General features: G+C 37.0%; 1 protein-coding gene and 1 long non-coding RNA gene across 5 annotated transcripts in view; both read left to right on the top strand.

Moving 5' to 3' along the window:
• The window catches only part of ARHGAP15 (Rho GTPase activating protein 15), a 626,514-nt gene that overhangs the window by 242,312 nt on the left and 359,958 nt on the right, over positions 1-24,244 (top strand). The window lies entirely within an intron of this gene.
• On the top strand, positions 3,627-22,851 carry LOC144617166 (uncharacterized). The gene is made up of 2 exons (XR_013557322.1): positions 3,627-17,613; positions 17,863-22,851. It is a non-coding gene; the product is annotated as an uncharacterized LOC144617166 (long non-coding RNA).

Raw genomic sequence — 24,244 nt, 5'->3', positions numbered from 1 at the left:
TAGAGAGAGAAGAAATACCCTAGTGTCAGTTTGTTTGAGGGAAATGGAGAAGTCAAGGGCTTGAATTATCTTCACAAACTGGATTATCAATCTCTGAAGTACTGGAAGTTGACTGTACAGGAGAAATAGAGCAGATAAATGATAAATGTTACAGTTTGTAAGTTGAATAATTCAAAACAGTGCAGAGAATAGGCACACTATATTTGATAATACACATAATGAATCTTGGAACTGTGGCATTGTTGACTTTTGTTTGTTTGTTTGTTTTTTAATAAGATGGAGATTTCAAAAATTCCCAAGTTAGAGCAACCACAATGACTTGTTTTTGGAAATTTTAATTTCTCAGTAGATGTAGATTAGAAGCAGAGAAGACTGGGGTGCCTGGTGGCTCAGTCGATTAAGCGTCTGGCTTCGGCTCAGGTCATGAGTTTGGGGTTCTTGAGTTCGATGTTCTTGAGTTCGAGCCCCATGTCGGGCTCTGTGCTGACAGCTCAGAGCCTGGAGCCTGCTTCAGAATCTGTGTCTCCCTCTTGTTCTGCCCCTCCCCAGCTCTCTCTCTCTCTCATAAGTAAACAAATATTTTTTTAAAAATTAAAAAAAACGCAGTGTAGTGTCATGTGCATACAGGTCTCTGATGCACATAACTAAAGTACACATAGGACTGAGGGTTGAGAACTCGGTCTGTGCACCATGCCATTAGTAAAACCCCCTCTAAGCACACATTTTGCTTGTTGGTATTGATCACCGCTATAGTTGAAGTCATAGTGAAATGGTTCACACTGATCATTAACAAGGCCATTGCCAGACACTGTATAAATAGGTGGCTCCAGTGTGGCCTTGCTTACAAAATTCTCTTTTTAGTTTCCTGGAAAACTTTCTAAATTTCTAATTTTTCTCATTGTTTTTGTCTCTACAAAGATATACTTTAAAGAGGAGTAAACAATGAAAAACTGTTATAAAAATTAAATTCAAAATCAAGAAGTCCAAATGACAAGATGTGCCTCTTAGAGTAGATACATGCACTTCAAAACACAAGTAGGAAGAGAATGGTTACGTTTTCATTCAATGAACGGAGCGAAGCCAATACAGATAGGTACATTTTAAAGAGGTTCTTATTCCACATCTATTAAACAGATATTTATGGTGCCAAGAACTGGATGCTCATTTGCAATGCTCACAAATAAGCAGTGGAATAGAGCAAAAAGAACGAAATTGCCCGTTTTTCTAAGTACCTACTCTATGCACGATGTTATACTAGGTACTTTACAAAGAAAACAGTGAAAGAAGGAATGAAGATAAATACAGCAGACCTCTGATTATATCTTTAGAGCAGATCTAATCTAATTGGAGAATTGAATATGCATGTGATAGTGTAAGCAAAACAGATTAAGTAGATTAATAAGGAGTACTAATATATTATAATGATATGTTAGTACTCTGCTTCTTATTAGTCTCCTGCTTAATCTGCTCTGTTTAAAGTAACAACGTGGTATAGTGGAAAGAATGTTACTTTGTGTTTTCCATTTCTGGCTCTGTTACAAACATGTAGACTGACCATGGGCCAATAGCTTAATAGCTACCATTGATGTGATTGCCTGGGTGCTTCGCATGCAGTATTTGGTTCAGTCCTCACATCTACCCTGCGATGTGCATATCTTTCTGCCAGTGCACATGACTATAAGTCTAGTTTTCAGAGATGGCCTTGTTTGATCCCCTACTTATTGTGTCCCCTTTTTACCCTCAAGAGTGTCCTTGTTTGGATGATATGAATTGTCTCTATGTGATGAGAAAGGTGATTGTCACAATTGAGCAAGTAGTGAAGACAGATTTGATCCAAGGCTGTTGATGGCCCATACACACAACTATGTGTTTTCCCTAGTGAAAGCACTAGTGAAGAAGCATTTCTTTTACTGCTTCTTTGTGTATAAATAAAATTAAGTCGTTAAAGTTAATGATCTTCAGGATTCCTTCCATCTCCACATTCTAAGACTCTAACTTACAAAGAGACAAATATGTGGGCTCAAGACCCTGGGATGAAAACTTTACACCAGGGCTAGCAAACAGAACTGGAAAATAATGAAGGAAAGAAGAGGAGATAGAATGGAAATTTTAACACATTACTTAATTCATAATAGAAGGATAGCTCTGAATGCTTAAAAAGCCAGCCTCTCCTAGAAATTTTCATGGCTAACAGATATCCCTTGGCATAAATTAAGGGGAGCTGTATCTTTCCATACCTCCTGTGTTAAGAGCATGAAATGATGTGTCCTTGTTTGGTCTATATTTTGAAAGAAAAAGCACTTTGAATATTGTTGCAGGTAGTTTGCATTTACTTAAATCCTAGTTCACAATATAGTGAGATCTTCATTCAAGTTCTTTATTTTACAGAGCATGATATTGCCTACAGAGAATTGTTTGGCTCTCCTGTGATTTTAAGGTGCACTTCAGATTTATATTCTCCCAGATGATTATATTTTCCTGCTGATGCATTCCTGCCAGCTTTGACTTCTCATGTTCCTTTCTTTACCCTCATCTTATTGGATGCTCGCCATCAATATTAAATTGTCTTAATCCCAATTTTTCCACCTATTGCTGCTCTTGCAGTTGGCGCTGGCTCTTACACCCCTTGAAAGGTACTTGTGTGGCAAAAGATTGAAAAACAAATTGGCAGTTGCTGTCAGGGTTAATGTAGAAAAATAAATCTCTTATATTGCCAGTTTGGATTTACTTTTCATTTTTAATGGCCCCAACAGATGTTGGAAGAAACCTCCACTTCCTGCACACTTCCATTTTTACAGCTGGTGCTGCTTGACTGGTTCTTGACTTTGGGGGAGCAGTTCCTGGGTGTTTACACAGTGATTTACAGACACCCTCGCACGGTAGACTCTGACCATCCTCGAGCTTCCTTTCATACTTTTTCCTGAAACTGAGTGACGTCACTATCACCCCACTCCTCACCAGGTTTCTCCATGCCAGTGTTTCCTACCAATTGATTCTTTTCTCATTGTGCATGCAGCATTTTGAAATGTTTGGACTATTAGGTAACAAACAAAACAAAATAAAACAAAACAAAACAAAAACATAAAAAGGAAGAGAAAGAGGAGATTTTCTACTTGGTAAATTTGGCAGTGTGTCCTTTTTGGTACCTTTCTTGGTACATTTTCCTTACTTTTTTAAAAGTACTTACTACGACAAGTTGCATTTGGATGCTTCACTTCTTTAAGACTGACTTTTCTCTTCTCTTCCCTTCCCTTCCCTTCCCTTCCCTTCCCTTCCCTTCCCTTCCCTTCCCTTCCCTTCCCTTCCCTCCTCTCCTCTCCTCTCCTCTCCTCTCCTCTCCTCTCCTCTCCCCTCCCCTCCCCTCCTCTCCTCTTCCCTCCCCTCCTCTCCTCTTCCCTCCCCTCCCCTCCTCTTCCCTCCCCTCCCCTCCCCTCCTCTCCCCTCCCCTCCCCTCCTCTCCCCTCCCCTCCCCTCCCCTCCCCTCCTCTCCCCTCCCCTCCCCTCCCCTTCTCTCCCCTCCTTTCCCCTCACCTTACCTCACCTCACCTCCTCTCTTTTTCTTTTACTTTTCTCTTCTTTTTCTTTTTTTTCTTTTTTCTTTTTTTTTTTCTTTTTTTTTTTTTTTTTTTTTTTTTTTGAGAGACTAGCTTCAGTAGCACTGGTTTCACGATCCGTATTAGTTTTCCAGGGCTACTGAAACAAAGCACCACTAACTGGTGGCTTAACAACAGCAACTTCAAACAAACAAACAAACAAATAAATAAGCGAACAGCAACTTAATGACTCACGGTTCTGGAGGCTAGACATTTGAAACAAGGTGTCAGTAGGGCCGTGATGCCTTTGAAACCTGAAGGAATCCTTTGCCTCTTCTAGTTTCTGGTGGATTGCTAACAGTCTCTGACATTCTTTGACTCACAGCTCCATAACTCAAAGCTCTGCCTTCATTGTCATGTGACAATCTCCCTGTGTGTCTTCACATAGTGTTTTCTCTTGGTAGCTGTCTCAGCGTCCAAATTTCCACTTTTGATAAGGATATCGGTCATATTGGATCAGGACCCACCTTAATGACCTCATTTTAACTCAATTGCATTTATAAAGGCTCTTTTCCCAAATGAGGTCACATCCTGAGGTACTAGGATTACAATTTCAACATACCTTATTTGAGGGGGACCTAATTCAATTCAACACCAACCAAGAGCAGAATTCTCCTCACACTTGATTACAAAGGAAACATTGACATCTTTCAGTAATTGAAAGGAGCCTGGGAGGCTGCAAGTCCCATTCACGGCTGCTGTCTTATCTGTGACTTCTGTGTGCTGCACACTTGCTCTCTAGGTTTGAGAGTTTCCATAGAAAAGACAGAGTCAGATGCAAGTCACTGACCAAAAAACATTCGCTTAAGTCTCCAGGTCTGATAATAATGTTTATCAGTAGCTTTCTAATATACTATATAAAATTTGTTTGGTAAACATCCTAAATTGAGAAAAGAAAAACTAAGCTTTTTGGCATTGTGAGAAAGAATATTATCAAGTATCAGTAACACCAGCTATGGTTTTGTTTTCCTTCCCAAATAGTATTACTTAGACTTATACCAAGGTTGCAGATGATACCAAAGAAACTTATCAACCTACAATTTACTGCCTTGTTCCAGTAACCAATGAAATTATTTTAAACATTTTTAATGATGTGAAGGAGAGAAAAAAGAACACATTTAAAATAGATACAGCCATTTTGAGCCAGAACTATCAGAATATTTGCCTAACCAGGCCTCAAAGTTTTCTTCTGATGATAATTTATGATTATCATTGTCACCTCTATTAAGTTTTAAAATTTATTCTTATGGGAAGATTGAAGAAAATACAAGATTTTACTCAAGTAGATATCGTGTCTCATTTAAATAACAGTAATATGGCAATGTTTTTATGTGAATGCATCTTTAATAAAAATTATGGATAGCTATCAATAAAGTCTCCTTGAGGTTAGTAGTAAAATGAAAATGTTTTAATGCCAAAAAAGAATTATATTTGGAAAGCCTTTATTGCTAATAACGTAGCTGTAACCTTATGGCAGACCCAAACCATCTCTTGTAGAAGTGCTCTTTAAAAATTAATTATGCCAAATTTGAAAAGTATACAAAATAATTTGTCATGTATTCTATATTGAGCCAAATCCTTGCAGTTCTAAAGCAATTCCCCAGTGTGTTGATTTGATTTAAAGAATAACAACAAAAAAAAGTTGATTCAGGAAACTGTAGGAAAAAAAAATGGTTAAGCCAGTTGTTCAGATAAAACCAGCAATTATGTGTCTAAATTATTTTGCCTCCCAATTCATTTGCTTTGACATCACACAGGCCTAGTCTTATTCACATATGGTAGCTGGTTCCAGACCACAAGGGTATTGCACGCTGAGTTACTAAACAAGTTACAGTGGGCAAATCTGATGAAATCGGGAATCTAGGGGCAGGATTTACAAGACTGTGTCTTAGAGTGAATGATGACGTCTTTATAGCAGCTTTAAAGAAAGGAAAAGGTATGGAGTGGAAACTAAAGCTCACGGCCCCCTGCCTGCTCTTCTGAGGCTACCCTGGAAAGTTCTTGCTGTCCCCGTAAAACAAGAGAAAGGTCATCATTAGGCTTCCTGAGGTAATTCAACCTCGCAGATGACTATGCTTCCACTTGGAAATAGTTTCACAGTATGTAAGTGAAAAATACTCTACGGATTTTATTTTAGAATTTTATTTTAAAAATTTCAGGACATTTAAACACACAGGTTTTGATTTTTTTTCTCTTCGTTGATTTTTTTTCATGGAGTTGATGGAGATAAAAAGATCAGCCTGGCAGCTTGCTGGCATGGATCTGGAGTGTTTAGGGTTTGTTTTGCCTTTTTGCAAGATTGGTCCACAAGAACTTTAAAAGGAGAAAAAGACGATGCAAATTAAATACGTTAGAAACGTATGTCCCATCTGTTTTTATTTCATTTTTAGAATAAGGTTTTCATACCTTCTTTTATTTTTATATTCTATGATACCACACTATAATGTTGGCCACCTCGGAGACAAACTAAATTAGCTATCCTGACCATATGGAAAGGAAAAGCTTTACCAGCTAAGGAAACAAATTTAACTCAGGCAAAAAGGCCTATGTGTTTTAGAGTTAAAAAAAAAATGCTGCTAACTACATAGTAGGGGAATATAACCCACCTGCATAAGTAAAATTTGAAAAAGAGTTTGGGTATTCCAAAATAGCTGCCTCTTTTCCTGGCGTCATTCAGGAATCACCCGTATTTGAAGCATATTTCTGTTGTATGCTATCATCTGGATTTATTTGTAAGTAAACATAATGAAAGGCATGAAGGCCCCTTGAAAGGTCGCCTACTCTTTCACTCTGCCTCCCCACAGACTTAAACTTTACCTGTCTGGCTATATACCTTATGCCATTATTTTAAAATAGCTCCAAAACACTTCAAAGAAGAAAACTTCCCCCCTAATGTCCATTCCACAGAAAATTGAATATGAAGACATGGTTTTATAGAAAAAGAGATTTTATTTCATTCTACAAATGCCAATAGTGTAAAGCATTTGATAGAAACACTAGGCTACCATTTTATTTTACCTGGAGAGGAGCTTCTCATACTTCTCTATGTAAAATCAATGGTTGCTTCAGAAATCTCCCAGTCTTAGGTTTTTATATAAACCACAGTGAGGGAACAGAGATCACAGAGGTCAAGCATGTGTTTCCTAACCACACAGAGTAGAGGAGTTCTGCCCAGTCCAGGCCACTTCAGACTGACGCGGGCAGTTATTTCCAATGATTGAGGACATCAGGTTTTATGCACAACCTATGAAGACAAGATAAACACATTGGTAGAGAAGATTCAGCTAAAAAGAGGGTCAACCAAAGTGTGTGTCACCTGACTGTAACTCCGCACGGCCGAGCTCAAGCCACTCAACTTTTAGAGTACTGAAGTTACAATTCACTTTATTTCATCCAAATAATAGCTAAACTTGTAAGTGAAGGCATATGTTTTGAGAGTTTTTCTGTGGACATTGAAATGCCTTTTTTCTGTACACTCCTACTGGCAGGCATTTCACCAAAATGCACACTGATTACTAAAATTACCTGAATGTATTCAAGATGTGTCTTGGCATTTTTTCTGTACTAAAGGAGGTGGAATTACAGTAATAGTTCCCTTTCTCAAATCATGGGACACTCAGTGTAACCATTATCTAGGCTGCAAGATAACTTTCTGACTCTCAGACACCAAACTCATAGTTTTGAAGTGCCCTTATATTTCTCCTCAAAAGAAGTCACTAATTTGCACCAGATCAATAGACTGATTAATCAAGTAAAGTAATTTTGGTGTAGAAGATGTCTTTAGGTACACACTGATTTAGCTTTTTTAGGTTTTCTCCAATTAATCCTTGTATTAAGGGTAGGTTTCCCGAGGAGACAGAACTGTAAGCACCAGACTGAGACCATCTTAGACTCAGCGGCCATCTTTGACAGTGGAACATAGTGTTAATGCTCTGGACTCCATAAATAAATACTTCCTTTCTATTGTTTCTTGGGACTTCTTAATGTTCATATTCAACTCTAATCATTGTCATGGTGTAGTTTATGGCCAAACATAAAAAATGAATGGTTTCCTTACAACATACATGATGCAATTCACATTATCGATGAAGGGAGGAAATGCAGATGAATTCCTCTCGAGGTGTATTACAAGCTGAAACCACTCAGCCACTAACACAGAGTTGATAGATCATCTGAGTATTGTCAGATGGGATATTATTAAGTAGACAAAAAATGGCCATGGGTTTTTCCAAGGAAGAATTGTTAGAAAGCTAAACAGATATGGCTGACTGTGCTATGTGTATTTACTCCAATTGAGGAAAACAAGCTGTACCTCAAAAAGTTTTAACTTAGAGTGTCTTCTGCAGTTGAAGAATGAACTTTTTTAAAAACCTGTTGAAAGAAAGAGAAGAAAGTGCAATTGTCTTGTATTAGAAGAAAGAGAAAATCGGGGCACCTAGGTGGCTCAGTTGGCTAGGCATCCGACTTCAGCTCAGGTCATGATCTCACAGTTTATGAGTTCAAGCCCCATGTCGGGCTCTGGGCTGACAGCTTGAAGCCTGGAGCCTGCTTCGGATTCTGTGTGTGTCTCTCTCTGTCTCTCCCCCGCTCGTGCTTCATCTCTCTCAAAAGTAAATAAACTTTAAAAAAAAAAAAAAAAAGGAAGAAAAGAAATCGATGTCTACTAAAGAGCCATGTTCAAGAAATTCTCTTATAAATAAGTAGTTAGACTTTTCTCCGGATTACACAAAAACAAAGCATGTAGAAGGAATATACTTGGTTTGGTCCTTTGTAATATTTTTTTCCACGTGTCTAAAAAGGGCAATCAGCAAACAAACAAAAATATTCTGGAAAGACATCTCATGTAAGCGTTGTCTTTGCTCAAAATGGCCACGTCAGCTTATAATTTTACACAGAGTGTATCTGGTCCAGAGCACAAGTTCATACATAACAACCTCACAACTCTGCCATATAATATTTAATCAGAAATAATGGCAAAACATTAATCAATAGGAAAAACAATATGAAAAATACATAAAAATTACACATTTTTGTAATAGCAGAGTTTCACTGATTTAACTAAAGGAATTTAGGAACATCTATGGATTTTGAATGAACATAATGTTTTTAATGTTTTTATTTATTTTTGAGAGAGAGAGAGAGAGAGAGAGAGAGAGAGACCACAAGTGGGAGAGGGACAGGGAGAGAGGAGACACAGAATCTGAAGCAGGGTCCATGTTCTGAGCTGTCAGCCCAGAGTCCAACACGGGGCTAGAACCCACCAACTGTGAGATCGTAACATGAGCTAAAATTGGACACTTAACTGACTGAGCCACCAAGGAGCTCCTATACAGTTATTTAGAGGATTAAACATGAGATGGGTGTGTACATGCATGAAAGTGTCAAGCACTGTGCACGACACATCATGACTACTCAAAGCTAATGGGAGTCAGGTCCAGAATCCTGGGTTGTTCTAACCACACCTCTGCAAAGAAAGGCAAAAAAAAAAAAAAAAAAAAAAAGGGTTTAAAACTCTTAATCAGAAGCTTTTTATCTTGATGAGGTACCAATAGTTCATTTTTGCTTTTATTTCCCTTACCTCTGGAAACATGTTAAGTAAGAATTTGGATAAAGGAGATGTGGTATACATATATAATAGAATAGTACTTGGCAATGAAAAAGAATGAAATCTTGCCATTTACAGCAACATAGATGGGACTAGAGTGTGTTATGCTAAGTGAAATAAATCAGTCAGAGAAAGAAAGATAACATATGAGATCATGACCTGAGCCAAAGAAGTCGCTTAACTGACTGAGCCACCCAGGCACCCCGAATGAACATAATTTTTACCTCAATGTTCTTAACAACCATTAACAGGTACCAGGAGGTTTTGAACAATTAAACAGGATATGAGAGTCTCAGTTAGGAATCTCCTTCACATTTGTCAGAAGATCTTATCTTTGATGAGTTTATACTTAAAAAGAATAGTGATTAGATTGCAATAATATTGATAATGTAAATATCAATTACTGAGCACCGATTATGGGCCAGATCCTATTCAATGCTCTTCATATTTATTAATTCACAGAATTTATAAGATAAGTTTATGTTTTATCATTGACGTTTTACAAATGAAACTAACACACAGAACTCGCCTAAGCTCATGTAGCTCATGTATGCTACTAATTACTACGTGTGAAGCAGGCACTGTGCTAGGCCATGGGGATGTAAAAAAGAATAGAGTGCAGTATAAAATGTTTCCCAAATAGGAAAAATAAAACACCCTATTCATACTTACCGTGAAAGTGAGGGGGCAATGTTGAATCCCTAACTGCCACCCAATTTCTTTGCCTTATCATGGGGTGTGAGAATATACACATCATCAAGTGGGATGTTATTAAGTAGACAAAAAAAAAAAATGGCCATGGATTTTTCTAAGAATGAGAAAATATACATGCACATATGCACACAGTAATAAATAGATATTCAGAAGATGTCTTAGGAGAGCCTAGGTGGCTCAGTCTGTTGAGTGACTCTCTCTTGATTTCAGCTCAGGCTGTGATCTCACAGTTGTGAGATGGAGTCACGAGTTGGGCTCAGTGCTGGGTGTGGAGCCTGCTTAGGAATCGCTCTCTCCCTCTCTCTCTGCCTCTTGTCTGGCTCATGCTCTCTCTCTCAAGATAAATAAATAAACAAAAAAAAGGGTCTCTTAAACAGCCTCACTTAAATGCCTCAAAGATTAGCTTCCTCCCCCCCCCTTTTTTTTCTAAAATGTACTGATATCAACACTAAACTAAAGTCTTGCGGCTAATATTCCACTTTCTGGTGGAATGTCTAAACTATTTTGTGCCTCACAGTTGAGTGGGGTGCTTAGAAAAGAAATCTTTTACATATATCTTTCTCTGACTTATTTCACTTAGCATAATACCCAAGGGAGGGGGGGAAGAAAAGAAATCTTTGCATTTTTCCTCAGAACTATTTACATCGTTCTCATGTATAGAAACACATGACTTAATTCAATAGTAATACATGGTTTAATTCAATATTACATGAGCTGATGACGTAAGAATGTTCAAAGAGAGGAAGCTATTGTTGGTATGAAAACCAAAGGTAAATGCCTTGGAAAGAGTTGCTAAATGAGTTGCTAAAAGAAATTGCTCTACATTAGGTATGTGCAAGACAACTGTAAAAAGTTGAAAAAAAAAAGTTAAGAAAACAGAAGGATTCTGCATTTCGTTTATTTTGTGCGTATCACACAATTTGCACTTTACTTCAAAGAGACGAAAGATAGAAATTCTACGTGTATTATAGATGGAATTATGGAAGAGATCTAACAAACTTTGGCCCTCATATGAAGAAAAGCTTTGGCCCTATATAAAATATGTATTTGTTTTTAATTTAATTAATAGATTTAGGTAGGTAATATGTGTGTATAATTCTGTAATAATTCCTCACTTAACTTTTCAAATTACTCATTTAAGTATTGGTCTAAATTGCTTCAGAGAAGAGTATTTTTATGATGATTAGATCTAAATTTGATACTTATTTTGCTAATTTGTAATTTAGTTCTATGTTGAATGCAGATTAAGAACAATCAGATTTTTCATAAAGGCCTTTTGGATTTTTTAAGGTGTAATTTGATTATGTTATAATGAAATAAAGACATCTGTGTGAATACTTTTAAACCTCTATTTTATTGCATGTCAAATGAAGAATTCACTTTTTTTTTTGGTAAGATTTGGTAAACTAGTAGTTTAGAGTTCTTTCACCTAAGTAGTCCTGTAAAAGTACCTAAGTAGGGGTGCCTGGTGGCTCAGTCGGTTGAGCAGCAGACTCTTGATTGTGGCTCAGGTCATGATCTCATGTTTGTGAGTTCGAGCCCCATGTCAGGCTCCACGCTGACAGTGCAGATCCTGCTTGGGATTCTCTCTCTCTCTCTCTCTCTCTCTCTCTCTCTCTCTCTCTCTCTCTCTCTTTCTCTCTGCCCCTCCCCTGCTCATGCACATTCTCCTTCTCTCTCTCTCTCAAGAATAAACAAATAAAAATTTTAAAAAGTATCTAAGTAGATTGAGGTATTTTCCCATATGCCTCACTCATTTCAGTTTTTAAAAGGAACATCTTGAAATTTGTATTTTATTGCTTTTATTTTTAAAGGCATTACTTGTTTTTACAAATTGTGTTTAGTATGTGTTTTTGAAACACAAAAATGGCATGATTCTGTATCTGGTGCATTTACTAATAAGCCCAGTTCTGCACCAGATGGGCAGGTGAAAATGTGATTATGAGGTGTGTGGAGATAGTCCCATATCTATAATACATGCCTCTCCAGGTTACTTGTACGTCTGTTATGTTCATGAATTCACTTTATGGTTATCCTTAGAGGTACTTAAAGAGGCAATCTTATAACACAAAAGGTCTAGAAGAGGAAAAGTTCTCTCCTTTAACATAATTACTATATATGGTTCTTCTTGTTTCATAACAATCAAATAGAAAGAAGTCAGCATTTTTCCCTGGCAGATTTAGAAGTTTGATGCTGAAATACTGGGTTGTTATGTGTAGACCAAAATTGGTTAAGTTTGCTATTTAGTAAGTAGATGCAAATTGAGTCATAGGCTGTACCTTGCTGCATCATTTTGGGGGGAATAACACATGGGGCAGACAAAGCGAAACCCCATCCAGGTGGTTGAATTCCCTACATATTCATTTGGGTTGAAACTTTCAAATGTCAGGTGCCTGGAGAGCTCATTTAATGAAAGGGTTATCTCTGCCAACCAGTTAGTAGTTGATATTTTTTTTTTCACCAGAAGTTGTGAAATATTATTTATGTATGTAGAAGACAGGGGCTTCCTGCCGTTGTTGTTTACTTGTGGGTTTGGGCAAGTTTCCTCCTTTCCAGAAAGCAAGTTTTCTATAAAAGCAACTTTGCAACAGCCTTACTCCTTTTGTTTGGTACCCCAGGCAAAGAGCTTTTCGTGGCATTGAAATCATTTTCATTTAAAAACAGGGAGCTCAGATGAACCAGTTCTTTATTGAAAATACAAAAAAAAAAAAAGAGGCAGTAAGGTATCCTTGGTTAACTTTTTAGTTATTTAAAAGTAGCTTGTTGAAGATTGAATATTTCTATGTTTCACTAGAGCCTTTAAATATAAAAGAGATATGAGACTATATCTGACACCATCAGGCATATTATATTAAAATTTATGAACAACTTCATCAAAAACCACTTTCCCTCTCCTGCATAGAGACAGATTTGTTCTGACATAAACGTTACATGGCTGGTTGCAGCCTCAGATTAATGCGAAGACCCTGGCGATTCCTTTTAGACGTTATTTTATGAAATAATACCTGTCAGCTGCTGCCTGATCCTAGAAAAGGGGGCAGGTTTTCCAGGTCATCTTGCCATCTGTCAGCTAAAGCTCATCTGTCCCTCCACATTACCACCTGATCTGTGCTAACAGGCCTCACAGGGAGGCCTGCTTCATTGGCCCAGTGGGAACCCGGGAAAGAGACTGTGTGAGGACATCACCTGTGATGCTGAGATTTAATTATCGCTGAAGTGATGAAGATGTGCACGCAGATTGAAATGCTTTTGAATAAATTCATGGAGCAGGATACGCTGTGCCCCTCTCTCTGCTTCCCCCTCCCTTCACTTCTCCCTCTTTACCCCCAGCCCTCAGCCTAGTGTGCTCAGTAGTTCCAACAAAAGCTTTCCAATTCACCCTTAAATAGATATTTGCAAGTACAGCCTTGTAAATACACACACACACGCACCCGCACACACACACAAATGCACACACCTACTCGTGCACAGGCACAGGGGCACACATATGCAAACACACTACATATGCCCCCTGAAGTATCACCCTACAATGAAAGAACAAACCACGTAGCCGGGAGAAAATTTGCCTCAGCCTTTTTACAGCAAAACTTGATTATATTCTGCCAAAGTTCCTTGTTATCAAATTTTAAAGCCGTATTGATTGTTGCTGGCTTGAAAATCAGATTTCATTGTGGGGCCAGCCTTTTACCTACGGTTTTACTCAGTCTGTGGTAACACCAGTGCAGAGTTACCTGGGGTCTCCTGCAGAGAGTTAATGCGAGGGTTCACAGTGGAGGTGGAAGTGTGGTAGAACACAAAAGGTAGAGAAGGGCATAGAAAGCCCCAGAAGCCCCTGGGACTGTGGGCTCCCTCATGCTCTCTGAATCAATACCCTGCACAAAAGTTATTACAGGTCCAAGCCTTTTTGCCTTCAAAGCTGCTTAGGCAGTATGTGGCATTAATTCCCTCCTGTACAAAAATGTAGTTGATAATCACCTGGCTGAGGAAAGGATTTAGGGCTAGAACAGCAGATTTTCTCACAGATTACAGAATAAAACCTAGTTTCTTGGGATAAATCAAGATAATTAACTGTAGTGAAATATGTTACTCTTGTTGATTCATGCCCATGTGATACCTTTGTTAGACGCCACCACAGAGAAACAGTTATGCCATTATGTGAGGCAAGATCTGATTTCTACCCTGTTCTAAAACATGCTCTGCTGCACAATACAAGTTTTTATTTTCTTGGTTTTGGGGAACCTGCCTTCAGTCTGGAGGCCAATCATTAAGCAAGCACTTAACTCAATTGACTCCTAATTATAAAATTACAAAAGAAAATGATCCACTACAACCAGTCCCCTTTCTTGCCACCTTGTGAGCACACTCGAATGGCCCTGATCCACTCTTGACCACATGGTTGTCAGAGGTTACAGAATTTCCTTCCCACCATTACTGCAAGGAGGATACCCCTCTCTCTGAGAAGGAAGATTGTGAACAGCCCAAGAAGACCCAAGGGTTTTCCAGCACAACAGTAACCTGAAATTGTATATTTTCTTTTTCTTTTTTAAGGGAAATCATGAGCAAACATTGCTTTAATTCACATTTCAAAAATAATTACTACAGATTCAAGACATTTATCATGTTGTCATTGGAACCTGGGAAAGGTTATTCTTGTGGTACTTCAGGTCACAAACAAGAATGTATTATTACAAACTAACACACAGGCTATCCAAGAGATTCCTGGGGGGGAAATAAAGGTCCATTGGCTTCAAAAAAAAAAAAGGTGACAGGAATGAATTAGGTAACAAGGGCCCACAGGAACTTATCAGGCTCTGAGTGGTCAGTTTCCAAAGTGACTCCTATCCATTACATTATGTAGCTCTTGTGAGAACATACGAGGAAAGTACCGACGGTCACTGTTATATTTTTCCAAATACTAACTACTTTTATTCTCTGGGATGGTATGGATTTTTACGTAGTTTTCCTTTTCCAGTAATTCCAAAGACAAGTTAAAGATGAACAAATGCAGAATATAAATATGAAAATTTTAGAGCGGAAATATTATCTTGCCAAGTCTTTTGCCCTTTGGTCCACATCTTCAACATTCTTCATTTTCAAAATATATATTGAAATTATATTTTCTCAAAGAATTATCTTAAACCTTGTCAACCAGTGTATTACTGATAGGTTTAAAACATTAAAATCCTATTGAGCGTTACATCCCACCAGTATTATGTGAACATAGTGCAATTTAAGTCATGAGTGTATCCCCACAATATATATCCTTTAGCTCACAGTAACCCTTGCACATGCACTCTACTTATAGAAGACGAATGGGATTTATTTTGGATAGTTTGGGATGAATGTGGTTGTTTCAGCAGCTTGAGGTAATGCTATGAAATCAGCAAGTAGAGTAGAGATGGATGAGGTTTTAGAGAAACATAAATAGAAAACTAATGAACATGCTGAGAGTTTCTTGTTGTTTTGGCTTTCGGGGGTATAGGAAAAATTCTATACAGCATGTGTAGCTCCTTGACATGATTTCGACCTCTGAGTGACCGGTCTAGTTTTCAACAAAAGTCATCATTTGAGAATTGTCAGTATTCAGTGAGAAAATGTCATATTCTTAAGCTAACTCATTGAAGATGCATGTCCCAAGATAGAAATCTTGACAGATAAATGTGCTTAAAATCTCATAGTCATACTTAAAAATATAGGGAATGTGTTAAATATATATATATTTGAGAGGAATATGAAAAAAAGGATTTTTTTCAGATACATCTTAGCTTTTTTCTCCCTTTTATACCAAATAAATTATAACATTTATATAATTACTTCCAAAATTATTCAATATATGTTTCATTCTAAAGGTCTCTCTTCCTGTTTTCAGTTTTGGAGTTCTGAAATTAAAAAAAAAAAAAAAGTTAAGCCTAAAGAGGCCAAAAGATATAGACAGCCAAAGTTAGCCTCTGTTCTGCTTTATCTAGATTATAAGATTTAGATTATTGTAAATCTTATAGTCCAGGTACTGGCATTTTCAATATTGCATGATATGTACTAAGAGCTAGGAACTATATCACTAATAGTGATTCATCCACTAGGCAGACATCGTTATTAATATTACTGAGAAGAATGCAATCTATCCATAATTTATCTTTTGAGAAAACTCTCCAGATAATTTACAAGAAATCTTATGTTATTACTGAATTGTTACTTAAGAAATGCAAAGTGAAGTTTGGGGGAAGGCCATTAATAAGGGAAGTATCTTTCCCAGGACTGTCTTTCTAGTTGGAATGTAATTGAAACAAAGAAACACTTCAAATTGCTGTTACCGTAAAGCCAGTGTGACTATAGGAAGAACAATCCACTGAATTTGTCCATGGAGCAAACGTTATTTTTCAGTAATCTTTGTCAGCATTGGCATTCTTATGTGTCAGAAGGTGAGACTCACCAGGGTCACGTCAAACCTGCTTCTGTGGTTTAGGACACAGCAAAAATGAACAAATGTTTCTCTAAAAATTCCACCTTTTCTGAAACGAGGCTATTAATTGTTGATGCATATATGCAGTGATCACTAAATAAGCATACAGTACATACTATGACAACTTAATTAGTGCTTTTCAAATGGACTTCTTTGCTCATCCAATGTGACAAACACTTAACAACTTCCCTACAACTTTAAGCTACAACCTCATTAACATTCTGTATAAACTTGTAGACTCTTCAAGATGAAAGTAGCCATAAATATACTAGTCTGTAAAGCTTGGAGAGATGTCCAAGGTGACAGCCAAGAGTGGAACACAAGTGACTGTCTTCCTTGTTGGCAACTTGGAGAAAACATTAAGACTCTAAAACACAAATCCTACACTGCAGTTGAGAGTTCTGGAAAACTAATGAAGACCATGGCCAGAATACCTGTGAAATACACAGTGTAACATGGCTCCTGAGGGACATCTACAAAATATTATAGCTGCCTTATATACTCCACAAGTCACCAACTTCAGATGCACTGTCTTCTATCTACTGAAGATAGTAGGAAAGAAAATGTGAAAGGGATTCCCAGGTAATGGCAGCCATGTCTCGGGAGCAGACATCTTTTTTTTTTTTTTTTTTTTTTTTATCCTAGTTAAGGACTTCTGAATACAAAGAATCGTCTCCTATGCTTTAATATGAATTTTGTGTCACATTTTGAAATGCTTGTTATTTTGAAATGGGGCTCATGAAATCTCAGATCCTGTGGTGAAATGTATTAAGCAAGAAGGAAATGAGACAGCTTATTGGTCAGAAGGTTTTTCTTGCCACAAATTGTGATGAGAAGATAAAAGATTCTGAGACTCCATCCCAGATCATATCTTCAAGAAAAGATAGAGTGTGAAAGTGGTCAAAAATACCATTTAGGTAAGATAGAGGGAATAAGTCAGGGAAGGATTGAGAGAAAAGAGAGAAAGATTGCTATGCCTTGCCTGAAAGACACTGTCTGGGTCCCCTACTAACTACCACAGTTTAATAACAAAATCAAACATGAATCAGATGAACTCAAAGCACCTAGAGTAAAAAACTCCAGGAGACACAAGCACTTATTTCATATTGCATTAATTGATATTGTAGAACTATTGGTGTTTATCACTTCACCATAGACGTTGTCAGCCTGAGTGAATTTTACTCCTCTAAAATTTCATCATAAATCAAAGATGCTTCACCAAGGGTCTTATCAAAAGGGAGGTGAAGGGGCGCCTGGGTGGCGCAGTCGGTTGAGCGTCCGACTTCAGCCAGGTCATGATCTCGCGGTCCGTGAGTTCGAGCCCCGCGTCAGGCTCTGGGCTGATGGCTCGGAGCCTGGAGCCTGCTTCCGATTCTGTGTCTCCCTCTCTCTCTGCCCCTCCCCCGTTCATGCTCTGTCTCTCTCTGTCCCAAAAATAAATAAAAAACGTTGAAAAAAAAAAAATTTAAAAAAAAAAAAAAAAAAGGGAGGTGAAATAATGCATATATAGTTTCCAATTTGCTGAGTCTTTTTTACTCAGCTATTTTTGAGGACAACAGAAACAAAAACCCTAAACATTTATATTATCGTTACTTTCTGAACGTACAGTTCAGAAAATTCTTCCTTTTTTAACAAACTAAAAACATTATAAATAATGTCATCAGAGTATCATACACCAAATCATAGGATGTTCTCTGGGCCATGACTTCATTTTCAATAACATACCGAGGAATGTTACTGATGGTCCGCTTGAATCAGGAATACAGAATCAAGAATACAAATTCACCTGTTATTGGTTTACATAAGCAGGAAGTCCCCCACTGACATGTTTCCTAGTGACTAGAGTAACATATAATTTAATGATGTTATGACAAACCAAGTAAAGCATCTGATCCAGTCAAAAGGAGCCAATTGTTTTTGGAGTACCCTCCATGTAGAGATTCTAAATAAAATGTGACTCAGGTCTTTTTTTTTTTTTTTTTTAAATCAAAGCTGGCATTGCTAGCTTCCTGAATGATTTCATGAGCTTTTTCTAAGAAAATAAAATTGTCCAAGAGCACAACCCTTCTATTGGGGTATTTGCTGCTCCACCAAATGTGCATCAAAAGCCAAGTGGTTATTGCATATTTGGGGAGAAGATGAACCATCCCCACATCTCATATCCCATGAGTAGCCTGAACTGCTTTACCAATTATGATTATACTAGTTTCTCTCATGGATAGAACTTATTTGAAATTTGTAAAGAATATTTATTTGAATTATATCATAATTTTACATATTTAACGACAAAGATGATGGGACATAGTAAGACTTCACAACACACCCAAAGTTAGAGATGGCAGGGGAGATGGGAGACTCATGGAAATGTCTTTGACATTCCCTTGAAGATGGAGTTCTGGCCCTCCATGACACTTTCTAACATTCCAGAGCTGCAAAGAGTAGCCACAGACTACCTTTTTTCTAACTTAAGTACAACCCATAGATAGAAAAAGGTAGATAATAGACTTTTGGCAACAGAGTATAGCTGGGGGTCATATACAACAAAACTCTAAACATAGTATGGGCAATTATTCTATCTCAGTGAATGTGATGTGAACATTGCTGACATGTGGACAATAATGTTGAATAAGAGTGATGGCAAAGACAAATATGGACAATACTAATAAGCAAGAATGATAAATGTATGTTTTCAACTGTAGTATGTATGATGAATGTGTGAACAGTACTTAGGTTTCTGGTCATTTTTCTTGGGTGAGACATTTTTAATATATTTTTTAAATGCTATTAAAACTTGCTAAACTCCTCACGTACTCAAGAGAAGATAAAATTGACATATTAGGGATACCGCTATGAAAGTAACATCTTAAAGATACAAGGATCTTATAAGTTTATTGACTATTGGCTAAAAATAAAGAAAAAATACAATATGACCCTCAAACTTTTTACTCGCAGTCTTTCCACTTTTTTTTTTCTTATTTTTCATGGATAGTGAGTTATGGCAAAATTTACAACACTACAAATCCTTACACTTCAAGCAAAACTGGCCTCTACAATGTATTAGATGTGGTATGGTGCTGGGTGCCACAAACTTCCACTAATTTGAAATTTCCCTAACATATGTCTACCTCACAATGCTTTATGTTCATTTAGAATAATTATTCCTTTGTAATTATTTAGAATGTGTAAAGATGGATTCATATCTTCAATGAATTGGTTAGAAACATTCTCAAAAAGAGGATAGTGATAAATTATTTTTTCTGATTAGTTAGATGAAAGCTGAGTGTAAACCATCATCATTAATTCTTTTCCGCCTTCAAATGTCTGCTTTCCACCTTGAATGGCGATTTCTTAAATAACCTGCCTTTAAAAAGTTTCAAGTTGTATGGAAAGTCCCATATGTATGAGTCATCTTTACTTTATCCTTCCCCGTTGTAGAGATTAGAGCAAGAATCAGATTTCATATTTCTTAGCTTAAGCTGTTAGACGCCACTGTGGACTCCAGAGGTGCTTGTTATGGTGACACTGTTTTACAGTTTATGCAAAGTTAATGTACCTCTCACGTATAGGTTAAATGTCCTTCACCAAAACACTGTAAGAGAATGAGCTTTCCTAGGATTTTATTGTCTCTACCATTGCTTAAAGTAAGCTGCCTAGCTGGGGTTTGGGAAGCTTTTAGTTCTGAGCTTTTGTAGTTGCTAACTCGGCTGGTCGTAAATGCATCCAACCTGTATTTCCATCTGCAGCGTTGTTGATTTTCTCCAGAAAACACTGAGGCACACTCAGTTCATAGGCACAGATGATTGGGTTAAGAGCTTCCTCCAAGCATAATGCTGTATATGATTGAATGTAAACGGCCAATTCTGATCATCACCCACACAGTGGAATGGAAATAAGAGTTGCCGAATGATCCTGAATTTTCTGGTTCATAAACAAATAGAAAATAGCTAACCTAATATATTGAGTTTTATGTGCAGTTTGGCCATGAGACAAACTTTTTTCCCTTGTGATGTTTAATGAGAAGCATCCCTCTCATTGCACTTCCATTTTCAATTTAAACTTCCCTATCTCAGATAATCGATTGCTTACAATAAATAGAAAAATCCTTAAATTTTTTGAAATGGTTTCTGGCATCTCATTACACAGGATTTTTGACCTGGCTAGACAGATAATGTTAACACAGCTTCAATAGTAAACAAGTCTGAACATGTGTGCGCTTGACTTTTATTAAACTCCTACTGAAGAAACAGATTAATTGGAGGCTGATTCACTGGTGAACAGGCGTTAAAGACAGAAGGACCTTCTCACATTTTGTTCTGTTATCCAGGCTTATGCCACATCTCAGGTTGGCAAGGAGATCCCAACTGCAGTGTTTTGAAATATAACTGAAAGAAATGGTAGAATAACAGGTGCAAAAAAAAATGCAAACCACTTATAAAATGTTGATCTGATTCCTTCCTTTTTTTCTTGCCAAATGGCCACCTGACACTTTATGGACTCAGGTACTGCCCAGATAGCATTTCACATAATAATGTTATGTGGAGACTGACTATGGAGGCTCGCAGTGGTAGTAATTATTCCTTATTCCACTACTACATTTTTCTTCCTTTTAGAAAAATTGGTTGGAAGGCATGGGTACAAGCTGTGGGGAAACCATTTCGGATAGTCTCAAAGAACATTGAGGCTCAAGAAAATGCCCTTCTTGGAAGCTTTGCTTCTGTCTATAAAAGCTGGAATTTGATCCTCTGATGTTTCCTTTGCTATTTAATGGTTGATATCCTATAAGATAAACAAGGCAGAAAAATAGATAGATGGATGGATAGATGGATGGATAGATAGATAGATGGACAGATATATAACAATAAAGGAACTAGAAATTAAGTTGCTGGTGGGTGAGGAACAAGGTCTCATATAATGTATTTGTGGAATATTATAGTTTACAGGGTTTTCCCATGTATTATCTCATTTATAATATCTCTGTGAAATAGGTGTCATCAGATTTTTATAGCTGGGAAAATTGCTTCTTAAAAAAGTTAAGAAGTAACACAGAGTAAGTTGGGCAACCAGAACTCCAACCCAGACCATATGACTCCGGGTCTGCCTGAGGCTTTTCTAGGAATGTGCCTCCTGGAAAGCCCCTTCATCTTTCTGTGTCTAAATCTTTTCTTCTGTCAAACAAGGACCTTGTTGAAAAGATGCTCCGTAAGTTCCCTTCCAGTTTCAAGATGGGATTTCGAGATTTGATTATAAGCCATTAGAATGATAGAAATAAGGGAAAGATTAGTCAACATCTAGCTGTTGCAGCTTGACTCTAGGTAAGTGTGACCTGTTCAGATGACCCTCAAGGTCACCTGAGGCACACATTCCAGTCTAGTTCATACCCCTTGGGGATTCTGTTAGCTGGTTTCTTCTTGACAAGGCTCCATTAGCATCATTTTCCTCTGTGTAAATACTTCTGCACAAGCCATTAACATAAATGTTGTGTAAGGATTTCAGTGCTACGTGTTTAAAGTCCCAAGTGTTAGAAATTAAACATTACTATGGAAATTTGGATAGGTTACCTATTTCATCACATTTTAAGGAGTTTAAGGGTCAGTAAGAGGGAAGAAAACCGTCAATTGGTTTGAAATGAAGGATGGGAAATTAAGGTGGTGGTTTTCTAGGTGTTTGTACCTCAATTTATTCTATTTGTAAATAGGACAAAATCTATTTATTTTAGAAAGGCGGAGAGGAATGATTAGTTATTTACTTGTTTATCTAGACCCTGTATCTTTCCAACAAAGTTTTGAGACAGACCATATCATTATATTCTCAATGTCAGTTAAGTGCCCTGAGACCACCTGGTGGATATTAGCTATCACATATTCAAGTGCCATGTACATCATTATATCAATTCACTTTAAACTAAGATACGCATTCATGCAGCTGGAATGGACTCACAGTATAAAAATATAAATACTAAGTGAATCTTTTATTCTTAGTATATACCTTTAAAAATGTTATGATTGAGTATACATTCTGTCTGTCTATTTTTTATGGTTGCTCAGCCCTTCTTATCTTGGTTCTATCCTGGATAATAAATGGTTAATGTGAAATTCAATAGAGAGACATGTGGGAAAGTCTCCATTACTAACTTCCAGGGGAGTCAGGTAGAGTTTTCTCTGAGTGTTTTGCAACAGCTGATTGGAGACTTTCTGATTTTTGACTACATTTCAATTCCAATGTAAAATGAAAGTCCAAGAACTGAGTGAACTTTTTCATTTCTCAACATTCCAAGCCTGGTAAAACTGTTCCGCTTGCTAAATGATGTTATAAATATCGAGATTAGTTTCTTCTAAAATTACCAGTGCCAGGTGCATCCCATTTCTCATGTCATATAATATTCTGTAACCAGTGTTCACAGTTTAAAGGAAGGTTTAACGAATGTGTAGACAAAAAAAAAAAAAAAAAAAAAGAAAGAAAGAAGAAGAAGAAGAAGCAAATAGTAAAGGCATTTAAATGTGACAACTATGTCTGTACAACCTCAATGGGAGATGATGAAAAGAAAGATGGATTTTTCTTTGGTTTGCTTAGATGGAGTAAAGTAGGTGGGGGTAGGGATTATGGCTCCAAAATAGCTATTGTCTCCATCACAAATAGATATAAAAGTTTAAATATATAAATCAATTACAAAACCAATGTTATTGTACTTTGTTAGTTGCACTTCCCATGCATAAAATCTCAGCACTCAAGATGTCCCCATAAAATCTTTCACTAAACCTTTGTTTTAAAGTATTCGAAAGGACATCATTCCATGTGGGAATATTACATACAGCCACTGATTCAACAGTAACTGAGAACTTATGTACAAAACATTCTTTACATATTGACAAATATTTCTAAAAAATGAATTGGTATTTTTTGTTGTTGAGTGTTTCATGAATGACCTTTACCTCTGTAGACATATGCAGTTTTCAGTTTTTTGGGTGAGACTTTCAAAATATTTTTTTAGAGTGTTCAATGTTAGCAGTGACATTTTTACAGTGATTTCAGAGCCGTGTAGTTTAGAATATTCTATTTGCTTTATTTCTAATTACTTATACCACCCTCATTTTAAATACTGTGCAGATGTAATTGACAGTGATGATATACAATATGTATGAAATAAGCTTTTCTCTATCGGTGGTGTGTGTCATGCAAGACTCCATTGCAATATTTACAGTTAAACTAAACTTTTTAGAAGGAGCAAAATTGCATTTGTTTTGCAGATTTGCTCATCATTAAATGTGAAACATTTCACATTTGTCTTTTTGAGTAATTGGCTTTTTAAAATGATAAGGTGCTCTGAACACTTGTTATGTGGATAGGTCTGACGTTGTATCCCAGAAATCCATATGCCATACAGACAGAACAGAAGAAAGATATTCACAAGCATGTCACAGATTGGACTAAAGCAAGCCAAAAACCCAAGTGCCATGGCATTAACAATAGCACCAGATTTACTGTCACGATCACAATCTGTGCTGCATCACAGACAGAAGGAGAACTTTTGATAGGTAACACCTCAGTGTTTTTTTAATCTTTTTGGCAAATTATCATTTATCATTATATTTTTGCCTGCCATATAATATTATTACAATGACATAAAAAAAACCCACACAGGATAAGTTTAATAGGCCCCAACAAAAGGACTGACTTATTAGCCAGGCCATGTAGGATTAAAGAGAGAGAGAGAGAGAGAGAGAGAGAGAGAGAGATTTTGTGGTTTTATTACAGATCAAACTAAAGTTGGAAAAATAGAAAACAGCTAAGGTACTAGTGAGGATTTTAGCTTTTTGAGTTCACAAAAGGAAATGGCTTATTAATGACAGGGAAAACAAAAGATTTACCCCTCTT

The sequence above is a fragment of the Panthera onca genome, chromosome C1 (genome assembly GCF_046562875.1).
Source record: "Panthera onca isolate mPanOnc1 chromosome C1, mPanOnc1 haplotype 2, whole genome shotgun sequence".
Lineage (NCBI taxonomy): Eukaryota > Metazoa > Chordata > Mammalia > Carnivora > Felidae > Panthera > Panthera onca.
This window is presented reverse-complemented; position numbering and strand designations above follow the sequence as displayed.